This window comes from Erinaceus europaeus, chromosome 18 (genome assembly GCF_950295315.1).
Source record: "Erinaceus europaeus chromosome 18, mEriEur2.1, whole genome shotgun sequence".
NCBI lineage: Eukaryota > Metazoa > Chordata > Mammalia > Eulipotyphla > Erinaceidae > Erinaceus > Erinaceus europaeus.
In genome coordinates, this window is record NC_080179.1 from 54,631,272 (window position 1) to 54,653,759 (window position 22,488).

A 22,488-nucleotide genomic window follows, 5' to 3' on the forward strand; every position below is an offset into this window, starting at 1 on the left:
AGGAGGAGAGAGAGAAAAAACCAGACATCACTCTGGTACATGTCTTGCCAGGGACTGAACTCAGGACCTCACACTTGAGAGTCTAATGCTTTATCCACTGAGCCACCTTCTGGACCACACCATTGTGATTTCTAATCCTCTGTGGAAAAAAAAGTTTGCAAGATACATGCTAAGTTACTACTAGTCCTACCATTTGTTTCTTTCTTTTTTTTTTTAAGTATTTATTTTCTCTTTTGTTGCCCTTGTTGTTTATTGTTCTTGTCATTATTATTGTTTTTTTTTGTAAAGATTTTATTTATTTATCAATGAGAAAGATAGGAGGAGAGAGAAAGAACCAGACATCACTCTGGTACATGTGCTGCCAGGGATTGAACTCAGGACCCCATGCTTGATAGTCCAATGCTTTATCCACTACACCATCTCCTGGACCACCATTTGTTTCTTTTTTAAAAATATTATTATTATGTAATTAGATTTATCTATTTTTTATTTGATTTTTTTTTTGGATTTGATTTTTTTTTTTTTAATTTAAGAAAGGATAAATTAACAAAACCATAGAGTGGGAGGGGTACAACTCCACACAATTCCCACCACCCAATCTCCATATATCCCACCCCCTCCCCTAATAGCTTTACCATTCTCTATCCCTCTGGGAGCATGAACCCAGGGTCATTGTGGGTTGCAGAAAGTGGAAGGTCTGGCTTCTGTAATTGCTTCCCCGCTGAACATGGGCGTTGACTTGTCGGTCCATACTCCCAGTCTGCCTCTCTCTTTCCCTTCTTCTTCTTCTAGCATTTGCCCTTCTTCCGTAGCCAGTCAACAGCATCAGGTTGAGCCTGATGTAAAGTTTCAAGACCTCCTTTGAATCTGGAGAGGTGGCAGTCACTGACTATGTGGGTCATAGTCTGTCTGGAGCCGCAGGGGCAGTTCGGGTCGTCTCTGGCTCCCCAGCGATGGAACATAGCGGCGCACCGGCCATGGCCTGTTCGATAGCGATTGAGGAGGGCCCAATCATAACGTGCTAGGTCAAAGCCGGGTTGACGCTTGCAGGGGTCTGTGATGAGGTGTTTGTTCTTTACCTCAGCTGACTGCCAACTCTGTTTCCAAGAGACTGGAACAGAGAAGTTCAGTATAGGCGTAGGGGACCAGATTGGGTGACGAGACGTCAAGCGTTAGACAGGGTGGGCAAAGATATCCGCGTATATTGGCAGGTCTGGTCGAGCGTAGACGTGGGAAATGAACTTAGATGATGCCGCATCCTGACGAATATCTGGCGGGGTGATGTTGCTAAGAACTGGCAATAGGGTGGGTCTCTGGGGACGTGGAGCTCCAGGACACATTGGTGGGGTCTTCAGTCCAGGGAAGCCTGGCTGGCATCCTGATGGCATCTGGAACCTGGTAGCTGAAAAGAGACTTAACGTACAAAGCCAAACAACTTGTTGAGCAATATCGAGAGTTCAATGAAAATGAAGACACAAGCTATCAAAATATTTGGGACACAGCTAAAGCAGTCCTAAGAGGGAAGTTCATAGCTATACAAGCACACATTAGGAAACAAGAAAAGGCACAAATAAACAGCCTGATTGCACATCTTAAAGACCTAGAAAAAGAACAACAAAGGAATCCTAAAGCAACCAGAAGGACAGAAATCACTAAAGTTAGAGCAGAAATAAATAACATTGAGAATAGGAAAACCATACAAAAGATCAATGAAAGTAAATGTTGGTTCTTCGAAAGAGTAAACAAAATCGACAAACCTTTATCCAGACTCACAAAACAAAAAAGGGAGAAGACCCAAATAAATCGGATAGTAAATGAAAGAGGAGATATCACAACAGACATTGCAGAAATTCAACATATCATGCGAGGCTTCTATGAACAACTATATGCCACCAAGCTAGAGAACCTGGAAGAAATGAATGATTTCCTAGATACCTACCAACTTCCAAAACTAAGTAAAGAGGAAATGGATAACATGAACAGGCCCATCACAGCTAATGAAATTGAAACAGTTATCAAAAATCTTCCCAAAAATAAAAGTCCTGGACCAGATGGTTTTACAAATGAATTCTACAAAACTTTCAAAGAAGAACTAATACCTCTACTTTTAAAAGTCTTCCAGAAGATTGAAGACACTGGAATACTCCCTGCCAGCTTCTATGAAGTCAACATCACCCTGATACCAAAAGCAGACAGGACACAACCAAAAAAGAAAACTACAGACCAATATCTCTGATGAACATAGATGCGAAAATATTGAACAAAATTCTAGCCAACCGGATACAGCAGTATATCAAAAAAATTGTTCATCATGACCAAGTGGGGTTTATCCCAGGCATGCAAGGTTGGTTTAATATACGTAAATCAATCAATGTGATCCACCACATCAACAAAAGCAAGACCAAAAACCACATGATCATATCAATAGATTCAGAGAAAGCCTTTGACAAAATACAACATCCCTTTATGATCAAAACACTACAAAAATGTGAATAGATGGAAAATTCCTCAAGATAGTGGAGTCTATATATAGCAAACCTATAGCCAACATCATACTCAATGGTGAAAAACTGGAAGCATTTCCCCTCAGATCAGGTACTAGACAGGGCTGCCCACTTTCACCATTACTATTCAACATAGTGTTGGAAGTTCTTGCCATAGCAATCAGGCAGGAGCAAGGAATTAAAGGCATACAGATTGAAAGAGAAGAAGTCAAACTCTCCTATTTGCAGATGACATGATAGTATACATGGAAAAACCTAAGGAATCCAGCAAGAAGCTTTTGGAAATCATCAGGCAATACAGTCAGGTGTCAGGCTATAAAATTAACATTCAAAAGTCAGTGGCATTCCTCTATGCAAACACTAAGTTAGAAGAAATTGAAATCCAGAAATCAGTTCCTTTTACTATAGCAACAAAAACAATAAAATATCTAGGAGTAAACCTAACCAAAGAAGTGAAAGACTTGTATACTGAAAATTATGAGTCACTACTCAAAAAAATTGAAAAAGACACAAAGAAGTGGAAAGATATTCCATGTTCATGGGTTGGAAGAATTAACATCATCAAAATGAATATATTACCCAGAGCCATCTACAGATTTAATGCTATCCCCATCAAGATCCCAAGAAAATTTTTTAGGAGAATAGAAAAAATGCTACAAATGTTTATCTGGAACCAGAAAAGACCTAGAATTGCCAAAACAATCTTGAGAAAAAAGAACAGAACCGGAGGCATCACACTGCCAGATCTCATACTGTATTATAGGGCCATTGTCATCAAAACTGCTTGGTACTGGAACATGAACAGACACACTGACCAGTGGAATAGAATTGAGAGCCCAGAAATGAGGCCCCACACGTATGGACATCTAATCTTTGACAAAGGGGCCCAGACTATTACATGGGGAAAGCAGAGTCTCTTCAGCAAATGGTGTTGGAAACAATGGGTTGAAACATGCAGAAGAATGAAACTGAATCACTGTATTTCACCAAATACAAAAGTAAATTCCAAGTGGAGCAATATCTATTTATTTTTTATCAGAGCACTTATCAGCTCTGGCTTATGATGGTACAGGGGATTGAACCTGTGACTTTGGAGAGAGTCTCTTTACATAACCATTATGCTATCTACCTCCACCTGCCATTTACTTCTAATACTCTAGAATTTCACAATGATAATCCTGTGGATCTAAAGGCATCACTGTACTGGACACTCAATAGGCCTTTCAGTTTGGAAACTCTTTTGTTACTTAGTTCTGGGGCATTTCTTGAAAAAATTATTTGATGATTATCTTCACCTCACTTCCTTGTTCATTGCTCTGCTTCTTGATATCTTATTATTCAAATATTGATCTTTATAGATATGTTTACCAATTTTTTTTTTATTTAAGAAAGGATAAATTAACGAAACCATAGGGTAGGAGGGGTACAACTCCACACAATTCCCACCACCCAATCTCCATATCCCACCCTCTCCCCTGATAGCTTTCCCATTCTCTATCCCTCTGGGAGTATGGACCCAGGGTCGTTGTGGGATGTTTACCAATTTTTATTTGTCATTTCTCTCCATATGCCTTTGCCTTATTGAACTTCCATTGAGAGATTTCTTTAACTTTACCATTTAATCTTTCAGTTGTGATTTTTCTCATTTCTGTAATTTCATTTGTCAGTTCAAAGCATTTTTTGTGTGTTTGTTTTATGAATTATTTTTTTAAAAATGTTTTATTTATTTATTCATGAAGGTAGAAGGAGAGAGAGAGAAAGAACCAGATATCACTCTGGTACATGTGCTGCCAGGGATTGAACTCTGGACCTCATGCTTGAGAATCCAATGCTTTATCCACTATGCCACCTCCCGGACCACACCTGAATGATCTTTTAAAAGAGTAGCATTAGGAGGCCAGGTGGTGGCATACCTGGTTAAAAGCACACATTACAGTGTGCAAGGACCCAGGTTCAAGCCTCTGGTCTCCTGACCCACCCTCTACCTTCATCGAAGTCATTCACTCCAAGCTATCTCTCAACTCTTCCCCAACAAGAGGTTTTGTTTTGTTTTGTTTTAAATCATCTTTATTGGATAGAGACAGCCAGACATCTAGAATGTAGACAGAGAGAGAGAGAGAGAGAGAGAGAGAGAGAGAGAGAGAGACAGCTGCAGCACTACTTCACTTGCAAAGCTTTCTCCCTGCAGATGGGGATGGGGGACTTGAGCCTGGATCCTTGCACATTGTAACATGTGCACTCAACCAGGTGTGCTGCCACCCAGCCCCCCTCCCTTTATTTTTTTAATCAATGCACTGTTTAGCTCTGGCTTAATGTGGTATGGGGGATTGAACCAGGGACCTGGAAGCCTTAGTCATGAAAGTCTGTTTGCATTATTCTGGCATATACAATGCTGAGGATCAAACTCAGGAACTCCTGTTTGAGATCTAGCACTTAGTCCACTGCACCACTTCCTGGGCCACCATACCTCTTTCTTAGCACCCCTCTTTACCAGCTGAATCAGATACTCTGCAAGGAAAAGAAACACTAGCATAGACTGCTTTAATCAGTAAAAGAGCATGTTGCTCACATAAGTATAAGGTTTGGTTGTTAAGATTTCAGCAGTCACTAAAGACTGAGTTAACTTTTTTTTAGTCTCCAGGCTTATCACTGGGGCTTGGTGCCAGCACTACAAATTCACTGCTCCTGGCAGCCTTTTTTTTTTTTTTTTTGGATCGGACAGAGAAATGAGAGGAAGGGGAGATAGAGAAAGACACCTACAGCCCTGCTTTGCAGCCTATGATGCATCCCAGCTGAAGGATCCTTGTGTGGGTCCTTGTGCTTAGTACTATGTGCACGCTTAACTGGATGCACCACTGCCTGACCCAAGAATGAGTTGTTCTTTATTTCTCTCACTGCTGTGGTTTTTCTTCTATTGGTAGCAAGATGGCTGCAGTTCAGGCATTACAGTCTTGAAAACATAACAGAAGGGAGATCATCATCCACTTCTTTAATACCTCTCTTAGATATAGGAGCCTTTTATCAGGACCCCTGTATTTATAGACCTTTCCTTCAAAACTGAATCATACACCTGTGCCTGAAACAACTAGTAGGGTGGATTGAGAGTGTTGCCTTGTTGCCTACACTGGATGTATGAACTGGGATGGAAATAAATCACCCAATATGTTTCTGATTTCTTTATAGGATGGGTGGATAATAAGCACAAGGCAAATTGATACAGAGAAATTTATTAATAGCATGTATATCTCCTGCACACATGGGAAAGACCCTGAAATTCTGAGTAATTCACCATGTGGTCCTACATATCCCCTTTAATTAGCTTGGTTAGGATGGTAGATAGTAGCTCAATAGGCAGAGCACATGACTTACTTTGCATAGGCCTGGGTTTGGTCCATGGTCACTTGGAGCATCATAAACAGCACCAGCAGAACTTCATGGATGGTCTCTCTCCCTCTCAGAATATATAATTAAAAAAAAATGGGTCAAGGTTACTCAGTAATATCAGAGATGTGTTCATTGGTTCTTCCTGGCTGTATAAATAACTTGCAAAATGCAAGGAACTTTAGGAAGAAGAAATAAAGGGCCAATTAGTAAATTATCTAGAAAGGGTGTGGTAAAAAGGGCAGGGGTAGATAGCATAATGGTTATGAAAAGAGACTTTCATGCTTGAGGCTTCAAAGTCGCAGGCTCAAACCCCCTCCCACCATAAGCCAGAGTTGAGCAGTGCTCTGGTGTTTCTCTCCGTCTTTCTCTGTCTGCATCTCTCTCAAAAATAAAATATATTAAAAAAGAAAGAGAGAAAAGAAAACTCCTTAAAAAAAAAAAAAGTGCATAGTAAAAGTAAAGGCATGTATACTTAAGTTCTATCTTCTCTTTGTTAATTCCTTCTTAGGAGAAGAACCCTTATCTTAAAATTAATCTTCATTCCGCTTCCTGGGCACCCTCCTGTGATATCAACTTTTTGTTAGACATTTTGGTAGAATGGAGAAAAGAAATGATGACAATGGCTGCTGATGTGGTATTGTGATAAAATAAAAATATATATAGATATATATAGATACATATATCTATATATATCTTCATTTCTGATTCCAGACACAGAGGTTCTAAAACATTCACTATTTCGAGAGAGATAAAGTGATTGGAGTGTCTTTTATTATTCAAATAAGTCCCTTTCAACATGATTTGCAACTGAAAAGTTCCTACTGGGCTTCAGGATTAGGGCTAGTAGCCAGATTAAAGGGTAAAACATTTAGACCCACCTTTGTCACTGTCCCTGGCCTCTGGGGAGGAGAGTAGTATCAAGTTAAATTAATTAACAGTGGCCAGTGATTTAATCAATCATGTCTACATAGTGGAACCTCAATAAAAGTCCTAAGTGAAGTAAAAGCTTCTGACTTGGTGAACACATGCTGGGGATGGAATACCTCAAACTGGAGGTGGTATAACTCAAAATCTATGAGTGCAGAAGCACCTGCTTTCTGAACCCTTTTGGATCTTGCTCTGTGTACCCCTTCATCTAGTTGTTTAATTGCATATTTTATAACAAAGCAATAAATAACACTGAAGTGAATAATAAAAAGTTATAGTCTAATAAAACGAGACCAAGTGCAATCCATCTCTAAAATAGAAGTAGGTCAGGGATATCAGAAAGTAAAATAGTTTCCTGAATTCTGTGAGCCATCATAGCAATTAACAAATTACTGAGGAGGGGGTCATTCTAACCCCCAACTTATAACCAGGTCAGACATAAATGTAGGCAACCTGAATATTTACTATTTTTGATTGGTATCTGAAGCGGTAGCAGACTTGTTGAGCAGAACCCTTAATTTGTGCATAATTAGTGTGAGAATTGAATGGAACTGCAGGACACTGGGTTGGCATCTGCAGGGAATTGGGAAACTGTTTGATACAGAAAACCCATACATTTTTGTATTAGAAACTTGAGTAGAAATATCATCATAGAGGGTGGGCCAAACAGCAAAAAAGACTTCCATGCCTGAGCCTCCAAGGTCCCATTTTCAATCCCCCATACCACCATTAACCTTAGAGCTGAGGAAATACCCTCATAGTGATAGTAGAGCCAACAATGACCATTACACTGTATGGTTTGAGGAAGATGATTTAACTTCTCTGATTCTCAATTTCCTTGTGAAAATAAGATGATGTTTTTAAAATTTTTTTTCAAATGAGCAATTAAATGACATAATTCAAATGAGTAAACATATATACAAAAAACCCAGAACATGGGCTGGCAAATAAATAGCTCACTGGATATGCACAACCCAAGTTTAAGCCTGGCCCTCACCGCACTGAAGGAAGCTTCAGTATTTTTGTCTGTTTCTCTTTCTCTCTACCTCCATGTCTATGTTTCTCTCTAAAGTCATCCTGGAACTGTGAAGCCGCAGGTGATAATAATCACACACACACAAAAAAATAGTAAATAAAATAAATTTCCCAAAGCACCCTGAATAATCCATGGCACACAGTAGCACTAGTTCAGTTGTTTTGAAAGTGTAGCCTCTGGAGCAACACTGTCAATATATCATGTGGTGTTGAGGAGTGAATTGTGTACTTCCTCTTCATTCCTCCTTATATGTTGAAGTCCTAATTTCAGGAGATAGGGCCTTTATGGAGGTAATTAAAAATGAGGCCAATATCCTGAGCACAAATCCAACATAACAGGTGTCCTTATAAGAAGATGCAGGCATATAGGAAGAATGGATATGTGAACTTTAGGGAAAAAACAGTCAGACAGAGAGACTTCAGAAGAAACCAACCTTGTCTACTCTTTGATCTCAAACTTTAAACTTCCAGAGCTGTGAGAAAACAAAAGTCTGCTGTTTAAACCACTAAGTCTCTGGAACTTTTTTATGGCAGCCCTAGCAAACTAATGTACCTGGATATTTATCAGAAACATGACTTCTATCTTTCTCCCTCTCTTATTAAGCTTTTATTTATTTATTTATAAAGAATGATAGCAGGAAGGAGAGAGAACCAGACATCACTTAGGTACATGTGATGCCGGGGTTTGAACTCAGGACCTCATGCATGGGAGTCTAATGTTTTATCCACTGCACCATCTCTCAGACCACATGACTTCTCTGGACCCACCCCACACACCTGAGTCAGAAACTCTGAAGGTGGAGCTCACTTATTTGTATTTAAAATACCTTTAGGTGATTCTGATGCACACTAAAGTTTGAAAAGGGCTAGCCTCATTGTTAAAGTTGTAGAAATCTGATAAACTGCTTTTTTTTTCTTTCTTTTTTAAATAATTTATTAATTAATTTATTTTACCAGAGCACTGCTCAGCTCTGGCTTATGGTGGTGTGTGGGGTGGGTATTGAACCTGGGAACTTGACGGAGCCTCAGGCTTGAAAGTCTGTTTGCATAACCATTATACTATCTACCCTCTTTCTTCCTTCCTTTCTTTCATTCTTTCTTTCTTCTATTTTTTCTTTTCTTTTTTTTTACCAGAGCACCTGGGTCCCGCGGCAAAGAAGTGGCTCGCTTCATTCCTGTCCCACATCTTGGAATCTGAGTCTATGCCCAAAGTTTGGCGTCGTGCGAAGATAATAGCGGTTTTGAAACCAAAGAAAGACCCAACACTGGCCGCCAGCTATAGACCAATTTCTCTCCTCTCCGTGTGTTACAAACTCCTTGAGAGGCTGCTTCTGTCACGTATTTCTCATCTTACAGAGAAATTCCTATCACCCGCCCAAGCTGGTTTCCGCCCGGGAAGATCTACCTGCGAACAAGCCCTGGCCCTCTTGACTTACATTGAAAATGGATTCCAGAAGAATTTAAAGACGGGTGCTGTCTTTGTTGATCTCCCAGCAGCCTATGACACGGTCTGGCACCGTGGTCTCCTAGTCAAGATCTCAAGATGCCTGCCTCCATGGGTGGCCAACACTATATCGTTTCTTCTCCAAAACAGAAGATTCCGGGTGCATCTGGGTGACAAGTCTAGCAGATGGAGACTTGTCTCAAGTGGCCTCCCCCAGGGCTCTGTTCTGGCTCCTACGCTATTTAATATTTACATCAATGACCTCCCAGAAACTTCTTCAAGGAAGTTCATCTACGCTGATGACATCTGCTGTGCAACTCAGGCATCCAAGTTTGACATCCTCAAGGAAACACTCACGAAAGACATGTCTCTGATACCTGATTACTGTAAAAAATGGCGACTAATCCCTAGCACTGCAAAAACGGTATCATCTGTTTTCCATCTACACCATGCCTCGGCCTCACGTGAGCATAATGTGCAGCTTGGCGATACGAGAATCCGGCATGAAGCCCAGCCAGTCTATCTTGGCGTTACTCTCGATCGCACTCTGTTATTTCACGAATATCTCATAAAAACTGCAGCAAAGGTGGATGCGAGGAATAACATCATTACAAGACTGGCCAGCTCCTCATGGGGTGCGAGCGCTTCCACACTACAATCATCATCTCTGGCATTATGCTATTCCACTGCAGAATACTGTGCCCCAGTATGGTTCCGTAGCCCCCATGTCCACTTGGTCAATTCCAAATTATATTCCTCCATGAGGATCATTTCTGAAACCATCCGTTCCACCCCGGTTCCATGGCTGCCAGTTCTTAGCAACATTGCCCCACTAGATATTCGTCGGGATGCGGCATCATCTAAGTTCATTTCCCACATCTACGCTCTACCGGACCTGCCAATATACGCGGATATCTTCGCCCACCCTGTCCAACGCTTGACATCTCGTCACCCAATCTGGTCCCCTACGCCTACACTGAAGTTCTCTGTTCCAGTCTCTTGGAAACAGAGTTGGCAGTCAGCTGAGGTAAAGAACAAACACCTCATCACAGACCCCTGCAAGCGTCAACCCGGCTTTGACCTAGCACGTTATGATTGGGCCCTCCTCAATCGCTATCGAACAGGCCATGGCCGGTGCGCCGCTATGTTCCATCGCTGGGGAGCCAGAGACGACCCGAACTGCCCCTGTGGCTACAGACAGACTATGACCCACATGGTCAACGACTGCCACCTCTCCAGATTCAAAGGAGGTCTCGAAACTTTACATCAGGCTCAACCTGACGCTGTTGACTGGCTACGGAAGAAGGGCAAACGCTAGAAGAAGAACCAGAGCACTGTTCAGTTTATGGTGGAGCAAGGGCTTGAACCTGGGCCTTTGGAGTCTCTGGCATGAGAGTCTGTTTGCATAACCATTATGCTATCTACCCTCCACCCCTAACTGATTTCTTTCTTTCCTTTTTTTAAATTATCTTTATTTATTTATTGGATAGAGATAGCCAGAAATTGAGAAGCAAGGGGGGTAGGGAGAGAGAGAGACAAAGAGACACCTGTAACACTGCTTCACTGCTTGCAAAGCTTTCTCCCTGCAGGTGGGGACTGGGGGCTTGAATCTACGTCCTTGTGCATTGTAACATGTGCGCTCAACCAGGTGTGCCACTATCTGGCCCCCTAACTGATTTCTTTTTTCTTTTTAAGATTTTTTAAATTTCCTTTTTGTTGCTCTTGTTGCTTTTATTGTTGTAGTTATTATTGTTGTAATAAACAAACAAACAAATAAACAGAGAGAAATAGAGAGAGGAGGGGAAACAGAGAGGGGGAGAGAAAGATAGGCACCTGCAGACTTGCTTTACCTCCTGTGAAGCAACTCCCCTGCAGGTGGGGAGCTGAGGCTTGAACTGGAATCCTTACTCCGGCCCTTGCACTTTGCGCCACGTGTGCTTATCCTGCTGTGCTACTGCCTGACTCCTTTTTTTTTTTTTAAACTATTGCCTTTTCCTCTTCTTTTTTTTTAAATTACCATTATTTATTTGATAGAGACATCCAGAAATCGAGAGGGAAGGGGGAGAATGGAGAGGAAGAGAGACAGAGAGACACCTTCAGCACTGCTTCAGCACTTGCAAAGCTTTCCCCCTGCAGGTGGGGACCCGGGACTTGAATCTGGGTCCTTGCGCATTGTAACAAGTGTGCTCAACCACATGCGCCATCACCCAGCCCCCTGATTTATTTTCCAACTCTATTACATAATGGATGTATGATCGATTTAAATCTTATTTTAATGAGGGAGATAGAAATAGAAAGGAGAGGGAGAAGGAGAGATCCAGGAGGTGGCGCAGTGGATAAAGCATTGGACTCTCAAGCATGAGGTCTTGAGTTCAATCCCAGGAAGCATATGTACCAAAGTGATATCTGGTTCTTTCTCTCTCTTTCTCATAAATAAATAAATAAAATTTTTAAAAAAAGAGAGAGAGCAACCCTCAACGACCCTGGGTCCATGCTCCCAGAGGGCTAGAGAATGGGAAAGCTATCATGGGAGGGGGTGGGTTATGGAGATTGGGTGGTGGGAATTGTGTGGAGTTGTACCCCTCCTACCTTATGTTTTTGTTCATTAATCCTTTCTTAAATAAAAAATTTTAAAAAAATTAAAAAAAAAAAAAAAAAGAGAGAGAGAGAGCGAGAGCTGCTCAGCTCTGGTTTATGGTGGTACCAGTACTGAACCTGAGACCTCAGAGCTTTAGGCATAAAAGTCTTTTGCATAGCCATTTTGCTATCACCCTGCCCCTGGCTATATGATTTTAAATCTAGCTTTTTATATTTATTTATTTTCCCTTTTGTTGCCCTTGTTTTTTATTGTTGTTGTAGTTATTATTGTTGTTGTTATTGATGTCATCATTGTTAGGTAGGACAGAGAAATGGAGAGAGGAGGAAAAGACAGAGACGGGGAGAGACAGACACTTGCAGACCTGCTTCACCGCCTGTGAAGCGATTCCCCTGCAGGTGGGGAGCCAGGGACTCCAACCAGGATCCTTACCTCTGGTCCTTGTGCTTTGCGCCATGTGTGCTTAACCCACTGCACTACTGCCCGACTCCCAAATCTATCTTTAGTGTGCTGCGATGATACATGATATCTAGATAGAATTTAGAACATTGCTTGGGGTTTGGGGCGATAGCATTATGGTTATTCAAGAAGACTTTCATACCTAAGGCTCTGATATCCCAGGTTCAATCCCCAATCTCACCAAAAACCAGAGTTGAGCAGTGCTCTGAATAGCTATCTCTCTTTCTCTCCATGCATCTCTCTCATGAAAATAAAATAAATAAAATATTTAAAAAATGCGTAGTTTATTAGTTATAAAAAAGAACTGTGCTTAATGCATAGTTAATATGCCACAAAAGTGGACCATAATTATGTAAATGTTGAATTTCAACCTTCTTTCAAACTGGTTTGTAAAAATAAATACTATGCAAGCTTATTGAATTATTTGAGAAATGAAAACCTAGACATTTTCTTGAGTAAAGTTGAACTGAGCAAAGTCCAGCCTTTATTTTGGCTCATTGAAGACCTTTTATTTCTTACTTCCTGGTATGTGATTGTGATACGGAAAATATAGATGGTGCCAAGTTATTTGGAGTTTATGCAAATAATATATAGCACACATTGTTATGTTGCTCTTCATCCTCTTTGAAAGCCTATTGTCATCAATTTTATATCCTGTTCCCATGAGAACTTTACCTTTTCCTCCTCTTTGCATTCTGCTCTTGATGGATTACCTAGTTTGTTACTTGGACATCTTGTCTCTTTTCCCTGAGGATACACTTAACACCACCTCCAGTTAAAAAAAAAAAATTCCCATTGAGGCATCTAGAACTCATTTTCCTTGTTTTTCATTTGCTTTCTATCTGAGATGATTACAGTTGTTTTACAGTATGCAGCTACTACCAGATACTAATGATATTTTTGCTGGGCAAGTTGCATTTTCCAGCCTTGTTTCTGTATATTTGATTGTGTTCAGTATTTTTTTTCTTTTTTTATATTTATACTCTTTTGTTGCCCTTGTCTTATTGTTGTAGTTATTATTGTTGTCGTCGTTGTTGGATAGGACAACTCAGTAAGTAACAAACAGTAAAGGGAATAGTAAAAAGTTACAGTCTCATAAAAGGAGACTGAGTGGGGTCCTTCTCCCAAATAGAACTAGGCTAGGGATATCAGTATATTATCAATTAAATGCTGGTTAGTGGCAAGTTTATCTTAAAATCAACTTCCAGTACAAAGTTGTTTTTGTAATTCTTCCTGAAAATGCAGAACTCATACTCTCTTCTACTTATCTGCTTAATTGATCTAGGAATTATTTCATTTATCATTTATACCTCAAATTTTGGTATCAGTTATTACTGCTTTCTCTCTCCCTCTCTTTCTTTGTCTCTGTTTTTACCAGACAGAGCACTGCTCAGCTCTGTTTTATGGTGGTGTGAGGGACTGAACCTGGGGCTTTGTAGCCTCAGGCATGAGAGTCTTTTTGCATAACCATTATGCTATCTACCCCTGCCCTATTATTGCTTTTTCTCCCCAAAATCTACCAAAATCTGTGTTTTTTTATATTTTAAAGTTATCTATCTCTAACTTATCTCAAAGACATCTATATATATATATATTATAGAAACAGAATATATATCTATATCTATGTCTATGAAATTGAGAGCGAAGGGGAGATGGAGGATAGAGAGAAACCTACAGAACCATTAAACCGCTCATGAAGCTTCCCCCTGCAGGTAAGGACTGGGGACTTGAACATGGATCCTTGTACACTGTAGTGTGTGTGCTCTACCAGGTGCAGCCACTGCCCAGCCCCTTTCTACAGTTGTGGGAAATTGGAGAATTTAGGGTAAATAATAACTTATTTGGCTAGATTATATCTAAGTTGATTTTGTAACTCCATGTATGAGTGTAGCAATATCTAGAAACTTTATAAAGACTTAAATTCCCTGAGCCCAGTAGCTGTAAGTATAAAATACAAAGCAGGTGATATAAAGCCTATTGTTCTTTTAAAATAATTGTATTTGAGCTAGTAGTTGGGGAAAAAATAAGAAGCTCAGTAACAGCAATCACAAGACCTTTTTTGGGCCTCTTGCTGATTTCTTCCTTTTTAAAAATTTTTGTTAACCATACCACTGCTCAGCTCTGGTTTATGGTGGTGCTGAAGATTGAATTTGGGACCTCTGGTGCCTCCAGCATGAAAGGCTCTTTGCATGTTATCACCCCAGGTCCCTAAAGATAGACATCTGCAAATCTGCTTCACCACTCATAAAATTTCCCTGCTGCAAGTTGGGAGCAGAGACTCGAATCCAGTTACTTATGCATTGTAATATGTGTGCACTCAACTGGGCACACCACTCAGGCCCTTAACTTTTCTTATTAACAACTCAGCTGCCCCACTTCTCTCTCTGTCTCTCTTTTTGCTTTCTTCACTTTAATATAACACCTTTAGTGTTTTTTTTTTAAATTTGCTTCCAGGGTAATCGCTTGGAGCTCAGCATCAGCACCACAAATCCGCTGCTCCTGGTGGCCATCTTTTTTTTTTCCTTTCTTCTTTCTATTTTATGTTAGATAGGACAGAGAGAAATTGAGAGAGGAGGGGGAGGTACAGAGGGAGAGAAACAGAGAGACAGCTGCAGACCTGCTTCACCACTTATGAAGCGACCCCACCCCGTAGGTGGGGAGCCGGTAGCTCCAACCGGGATCCTTGTGCTGGCCATTGCTTCATAGTATGTGTGCTTTACCTGGTGCACTACCGCCTGCCCCTACACCCTTTAGTTTTTCATATAGCATGGTCAGTATCCAACGTGTGTGGTTTTATCTTCTACTTTTTCTTTTCTTTTTTTAAAAAATATTTTATTTATTTATTTATTTATGTGAGTGATAGGAGAGAAAGAAAGAACCAGACATCACTCTGGTACGTGTGCTGCCAGGGATTGAACTCAGGACCTCATGCTTGAGAGACCAACATTTTATCCACTGCGCCACCTCCCAGACCACTCTTCTACTTTTTCTTTAAAGAAAAATATTTTACTTTAATAATGTACCTCTTGGGGGGGTCGGGTGGTGGCGCAGTGGGTTAAGTGCACGTGGCGCAAAGCACAAGGACCGCGTAAGGATCCTGGTTGGAGGCCCCGGCTCCCCACCTGCAGGGGAGTCGCTTCACAGTCAGTGAAGCAGGTCTGCAGGTGTCTTTTTCTCCTCCTCGTTGTCTTCCCCTCCTCTCTCCATTTCTCTTTGTCCTATCCAACAACGAACAACATCAACAATGGTAATAATAATAACCACAACGAGGCTACAACAACAAGAGCAACAAAAGGGGGAAAAAATGGCCTCCAGGAGCCGTGGATTCATGGTGCAGGCAGTGAGCCCTAGCAATAACCCTGGAGGCAAAAAAGAAAAAAAATGTACCTCTTGGGATGTGGAGATTAGCATAATGGCTATGCAAAAAGACTATTATTTTTTACTATGATTATAGACTCAAAGGAAATAGTTTTCATTTTCTAGAGAATAACCTTATTTAAGCAGTGAGTGTATAAACATATTATGATACATTAAGATAATTAATTCCATTTGCTTTTTTTATTTTTTATTTTTTATCAGAGCACTGTTCAGCTCTGATTTATAGTGGCGCAGGGGATTGAACCTGGGACTTTAGACCCTCAGGCATGAAAGTCTCTTTGCATGACCATTATGTTATCTATCCTTTGCACTCTATTTGCTTCTTTATTTTAGTATGTAATTCTATGATCTAAACTCAGATTGGTTTTTTTAATTTAGTACCTAACCCAAGTGTTTAAAAGAAATCTAGCAAGAGGCTGGGTGGTGGCGCGCCTGGTTGAGACACATATTACAATGTGTAAGGACCCAGGTTCGAACCCCTGGTTCCCACTTGCAGGGGGAAAGCTTCACAAGTGGTGAAGCAGGGCTGCAGTTGTCTCTCTGTTTCTCTCATTCTCGAACTCCCCCTCCCCTCTCAATTTCTGGCTGTCCAATAAACAAATAAAGAAAAAAAAGTATATATCTCCTAGCTGGACAGAGCTCTGGTTAAAAATAAATGAGAACCAAGAGAAATATTCATTATGAAAATATTCATTATGAGAAGCCAAATTAAGGAAAAAAGGAAAGAAAGAAACCCAGTTTTGGGGAGAGTTGGGCGGTAGCGCAGCAGGTTAAGAGCATGTGGCGCCAAGCTCAGGGATGGGAGTAAGGATCCTGGTTCCAGCTCCTGGCTCCCCACCTGCAGTGGAGTCACTTCACAGGTGGTGAAACAGCTCTGTAGGTGTCTGACTTTCTCTCCCCCTCTCTGCCTTCCCCTCCTCTCTCTATTTCTCTCTGTCTTATCTAACAATGATGACATCAATAAAAACAAGAGCAACAAAAGGGAAAATAAATATAAAAAAAATAAAAGAAACCTAATTTCTCAATATTATTTGATCTTATTTCTAAAGATTTTTGCAATAGTATCTTCTACTATATATAATTTATTTATTCATGAGAAATGAGAGGAGAGAGAGAAAGAATCAGACATCACTCTGGTACATGTGTTGCTGGGGATTGAACCTGGGACCTCATGCTTGAGAGTCCAAAGCCTTATCCACTGCGCCACCTTCTGGACCACTCCATATATTTTTTTAGACATTTATTATATCTGAGATAAGCTAGCCTACTCTGTACATGCAGTCTTAAGCATGTAAGTCCATCACTCTATCAGTTCAGCCATTTCTTCAGCCACCATACTCCAAATCTTTTTCAATATGACTACAGTGCTTCCTCATTAAGTAGAATAATGTGATCCTTGAGAAATAGCATGGTCATGGAAAATAAAAACCCTTCATGCCTAAGTACCAGAGGTTCCAGGTTCAACCCCCAGCACCACCTTAAGCCAAAGCTGAGCAGTGCGCTGGTAAAATAGGTTTAAGTATGTTAAGTAAATAAGAAGTCGAACTTACTTTCACTCTCTTGGAGCCTAGGATCAATAACCTGTTTGACTGATGGATTCAACAGAAGTGATGCTGTTCAGCCTCAAGACTGAGTCTTTTTTCTTTTTTAAGGCTTTTTTTTTTTTTTTTAAATTATACTTATTTATTTTTATCCCCTTTTTGTTGCCCTTGTTTTTTATTGTTGTAGTCATTATTGCTGTTGATGTCGTTGTTGGATAGGACACAGAGAAATGGAGAGAGGAGGGGAAGACAGAGAGGGGGAGAGAAAGATAGACTCCTACAGACCTCTTCACTGCCTGTGAAGCGACTCCCCTGTAGGTGGGGAGCTGGGGGCTTGAGCTGGGATCCTTACACAGGTCCTTGTGCTTTGCACCAGGTCCGCTTAACCCACTGCGCTACCTCTCTACTCTGAGACTGAGTCTTAAGAAATCTTAAGTGTTGGGAGCTCGGGCTGTAGTGCAGTGGGTTAATCGCACATGGCATGAAACTGGAGAACCCATCTAAGGATAAGGGATCGAGCCCTGGCTCCCCATCTGCAGGGGGGTTGCTTCACAAGCGGCGAAGCAGGTCTGCAGGTGTCTTTCTCTTCTCATCTCTGTCTTCCCCTCCTTTCTCCATTTCTCTCTGTCCTATCTGGCAACAACAACAACAATAATAATAGCCACAACAATGATAAGAACAAGGGCAACAAAAAAGGAAAATAAATATATTTTTTAAGAAATCTGAAGTGTGTAGTGGAGATAGCATGACAGTTATACCTGTGGCTTTAAGGGTCCCTGATTCAACCTCCCACGCCACTATAAGGCAGAGCTGAGCAGTGTTTTGTTAAAAAAGAAAAGATATATGAAGCTTGTGCTTCAGTCTTAGATTTTTTTTTCTTGGAAGATGCTGCCATACTATGACAAAACTCAAAAAACAATATGAAAATATCTCATAGAGCTCAGCTTCCCCAGAGACCCACCCTACTAGGGAAAGAGAGAGGCAGACTGGGAGTATGGACCGACCAGTCAACGCCCATGTTCAGCGGGGAAGCAATTACAGAAGCCAGACCTTCTACCTTCTGCAACCCACAATGACCCTGGGTCCATGCTCCCAGAGGGATAGAGAATGGGAAAGCTATCGGGGGAGGGGGTGGGATATGGAGATTGGGTGGTGGGAATTGTGTGGAGTTGTACCCCTCCTACCCTATGGTTTTGTTAATTAATCCTTTCTTAAATAAAAAAATTAAAAAAAAAAAAAAAGAAAAGAAAATATCTCATAGAGGTGGTCCAAGAAGTGGCACAGTGGCTAATAGCATTGGACTTTCAAGCATGAGGTTCTTAATTCAATCCCTGGTAGCACATATACCAGAGTAATGTCTGGTTCTTTCTCCCTCTCTGCATACCTTAATGAATAAATAAATAAATAAATAAATAAAATATTTAAACAGATAACTCATAGAAGATAGTCAAAGATCATAGACAACTACAGCTAAATTCCCAATTAGGTTGCAAATGAAGTCAACTTTTGACATTCTGGTCAAGTTAGAAACCTAACCAAAACTTCCTGATCAATCCACAGAAAAACAAGAAGTAAGAAATAGTAACTAGTGGGTTGTCACAAAAGTCATGATGCATTTTTGTATCAAAAAAAAAAAAAAAGAAAAATATGTCATAACTGGTGGGGACAAATTTTTTTTTAAATTTTTTATTTATTTTATTTTGTATTTATTTTCCCTTCTGTTGCCCTTGTTGTTTAACATTGTTGTAGTTATTGATGTCATTGTTGTTGGATAGGACAGAGAGAAATGGAGAGAGGAGGGGAAGACAGAGAGGGGGAGAGAAAGATAGACACCTGTAGACCTGCTTCACCGCCTGTGAAGCTACTCCCCTGCAGGTGGGGAGCCGGGGACTCGAACCGGGATCTTTCTGCTGGTCCTTGCGCTTTGCACCGTGTGCTTAACCAGCTGCGCCACCGCCCGACTCCCGGGGACAAAATATTTTAAAGCACTATTTTTTGGGGATGGTTGTTAAGATGATTTATAACACCTAACAAAACCCCTCAGGCTCTGCTCATCGTAACTTGAGGACTTGCACCAAGTTCCCTTGCCCACTTCACACCGTTAGATCTTTGCAAGGAAGTATGACTCAAATTCTGGACTTCACAATTTCCTTTTGGCTCAAGAGACAGAATGGTTCAACCTTTAGTGATTATAAAAATGGGTTAGTGATAATACAAATAATAGCATACTATCTGAATGCTTATGATATACCTTTAGGATGACCTTTTGAGCCAAAGATTTACTCCATTTTGCAGATAAGAAAACCAAGACAGAAAGCAATAGCTCGTAGAAAGTCCCAACAGTAAGTGGTGGAATTAGTACCAAGCATGAGATTCCAGAGCCACATTTCAGTGACTGTGATGTGCCGCTTCCCAGAAATAGCATCTCAGTTTTTTTTCTTGTCTGTTTTCTTTTTAAGATCTCATCTATTTATTAATAAGAAAGAAGAGGAAAGAGAAAACATAGCTATCACTCTGGTACATGTGTAGCTGGGGACTGAACTCAGGACCTCATGCTTGAGAGTCTAATGTTTTATCTACTGTGCCACCTCCTGGACCACTTGTCTCAACTTCTTTAGGTTGATCCTAAACTGACTTAGGTGAGTGAAATTTCTTTAATTTATACTGCTTAATTAACTTAGTTAAGCAAATTCTTTAAGGCTGCGGTTGTCTCAGTCATTTAAAACATTTTCTGGACTGTGTCCAGGCTTACATTTAGAAAAGCTTAGTGTTAGACAACTTTAAATACTTGATTATTCGCATTTCCAGGTGAGATGGAGGGTTTTTTTTTTTGCCTATATTTTCCACATTTTTCCTTTTTTTTTTTTTTTTTTTTTTTTAATATTTTTTTACTTATTCCCCTTTGTTGCCCTTGTTGGATTTTCCACATTTTTCATCCCCTTGCAGCCACCACAGAGGGCAGCAGAGTGACAGGCTGGTAAGGACCTAGGCTAGAGAAACAGCAGTGGAAACTATGGGAGGGGAGCAATATAGTTCCACAGGAGCATCTTTCCTTATCTTTCAGAAGGTGAGAGCCGGGCAGGAGGTCAGCACAAAGTCTCTTATAATTTATCGCACTGAAGGAAGGAAGGAAATGTCTAAAAAAGGAAGAATCAAGGGTAGCCAAATCCATGCCATTCAGACTTGAATCAGAGCAACTTGCCTCTGTGCAAGTTATGTAGTTGCAGTCTTAGAGTTGGGTGCCACTCTCCAACTGCAGCAGTGTCTGTAGATCCCCATATAGGTTGTCATTCTGGAACTGTTAATGCAAAGGAACATGATTTTGCTTTAAGTAACCTTTAAACCCTTCTTCTTTCTTTCGTTCTCTCTCTCTTTCTTTTTTAAGATTTTATTCATTGATGAGAAAGATAGGAGGAGAAAGAGGAAGAACCAGACATCACTCTGGTACATGTGCTGCCAGGGCTTGAACTCAGGACCTCATACTTGAGAATCCAATGCTTTATCCATTGTGCCACCTCCCAGACCACACCCTTATGTTTTCTATTGGCTTAATAACTTCCTCTAGAGCGCTGAGGGAAATGTGAGATAAAATCGAGGGATCAAAGAAATAGAGTAGTAGTAATACAAAAAAACCTCTCATGCTTGAGGCTCCAAGGTTCCACATTTAGTCTCTGGCACCACCATAAACCAAGACTGAGCAGTACTATGGTTAAGAAAGAATAAGGGGGTCGAGGGCCTGCAGGGGAAAGCTTCCAAGAGTCTCCTACCTCTCCCTCCCCTCCCCCTCACTCCTCTTCCCCTCCCTCTCTTTTACCAAAACACTGCTCAGCTGGGGTTTATGATGGTGCAGGGCATTGAACCTAGAACTTTGGAGCTTCAGGCATGAGAGTCTCTTTGCATAATCAGTATACTATCCCCCACCCCACCCCAGGTATTTCTCTTTATCTCTCTCTCACTTTATCTTCCCTACCCCTCTTAATTTCTTTCTTTCTAACCAATTAAAACAAAAAAGGGGGGGGATGGGCACTGGGAGCGGTAGTGGATTCATGCTGCAAGGACCAAGCCCAGTGATAATCTTGGTAGAAAATAAACGAATAAGTGGTCTGGGAGTGGTGTAGTGGATAAAGCATTGGACTCTCAAGCATGAGGTCCCAAGCTCAGTCCCCTGTAGCACATGTACCAGAATGATGTCTGGTTCTTTCTCTCTCCACCTGTCTTTCTATGAATAAATAAATATCTTAAAAAAAGAAAACAAACAAGGTAAAATCGAGTCATTCTGCATTCTCTTGTTGTATTTAGGACTTTTGTAGACAGTCTAAGGGCAGAGCCCTGTTACTGGTGCTTAATTGTTGTGCTACTTTGGGAAAATTGCTTTCTTCTGTGACCCTTAATACCTTTAACTATAGAATGAATTAGTGAAATTTACCTTATGTGGTTATCAAGAGCAATAATTAAATCCTGTAAGAAAAACTGTTGATCTAATATGTACTTAGAAATCTTCAGTTTTCACGTATGCACTATATAAAGGATATCGGTATAAGCATATGGCATTTACTCAGGAAAAAGATAACCTCCACAATCTGTTTTATGTATTTTATATCCTTCCCTTTTCACTTTTACCCCCCAAACACTGTGGAGACATATTGTGTGAAATTAATGTCTATTCACTTAAAAAACATTCTATGGTTAAAAGTGATTTTCTTAATCTGGGGTTTATTGGTCTCTTTCCTTGAAATGATAACAATTTATCTTTTGTGATTACATGAATGTACATTATGTGGGGGGGATGGTTCATAATTATCAACACTTTCAAAATGGTTCATACTTGAGTTCAACACTCTCAAAAGGGTTCATTTATATCTCCTTTTAAATCTTCTACTGAAAGTAGTTTGGAAGCCTTCCCTGACTTAAGGCAACACAGACAGCTCTGGATAGCACTGGAAATAGATATTGACTTTCAGTCGAGGCTCAGTCTATTTTCCCCAGGGTGTTTCTAACAGAGTGGGAGGCTGACTATTCTGGCTGGCACAGGTAATGTTGTAAAGATAGGACCATGAAGATGAAGAGGTGTTACCTTCTCTAATTACAGCTAACAAAGGCCAAAGCCTAACCTTAGCTGTACCGTCTGTCTCTGGGAAGTCTTACAGAGCAGACATAATTAGGATTTGCTACCTGAAATATAATTCTCAGGATGATGAATATCTAAATTATGTCCCCCAG

At 40.6% G+C, this 22,488-nt stretch overlaps 1 long non-coding RNA gene across 1 annotated transcript in view; it reads left to right on the forward strand.

The window, feature by feature from the left end:
• LOC132534273 (uncharacterized) overlaps nucleotides 1-22,488 on the forward strand; it is a 148,461-nt gene that overhangs the window by 11,800 nt on the left and 114,173 nt on the right. The window contains exon 2 of the long non-coding RNA XR_009545989.1: nucleotides 19,728-19,907. This is a non-coding gene — a long non-coding RNA (uncharacterized LOC132534273). The remainder of the gene's footprint in view (nucleotides 1-19,727; nucleotides 19,908-22,488) is intronic.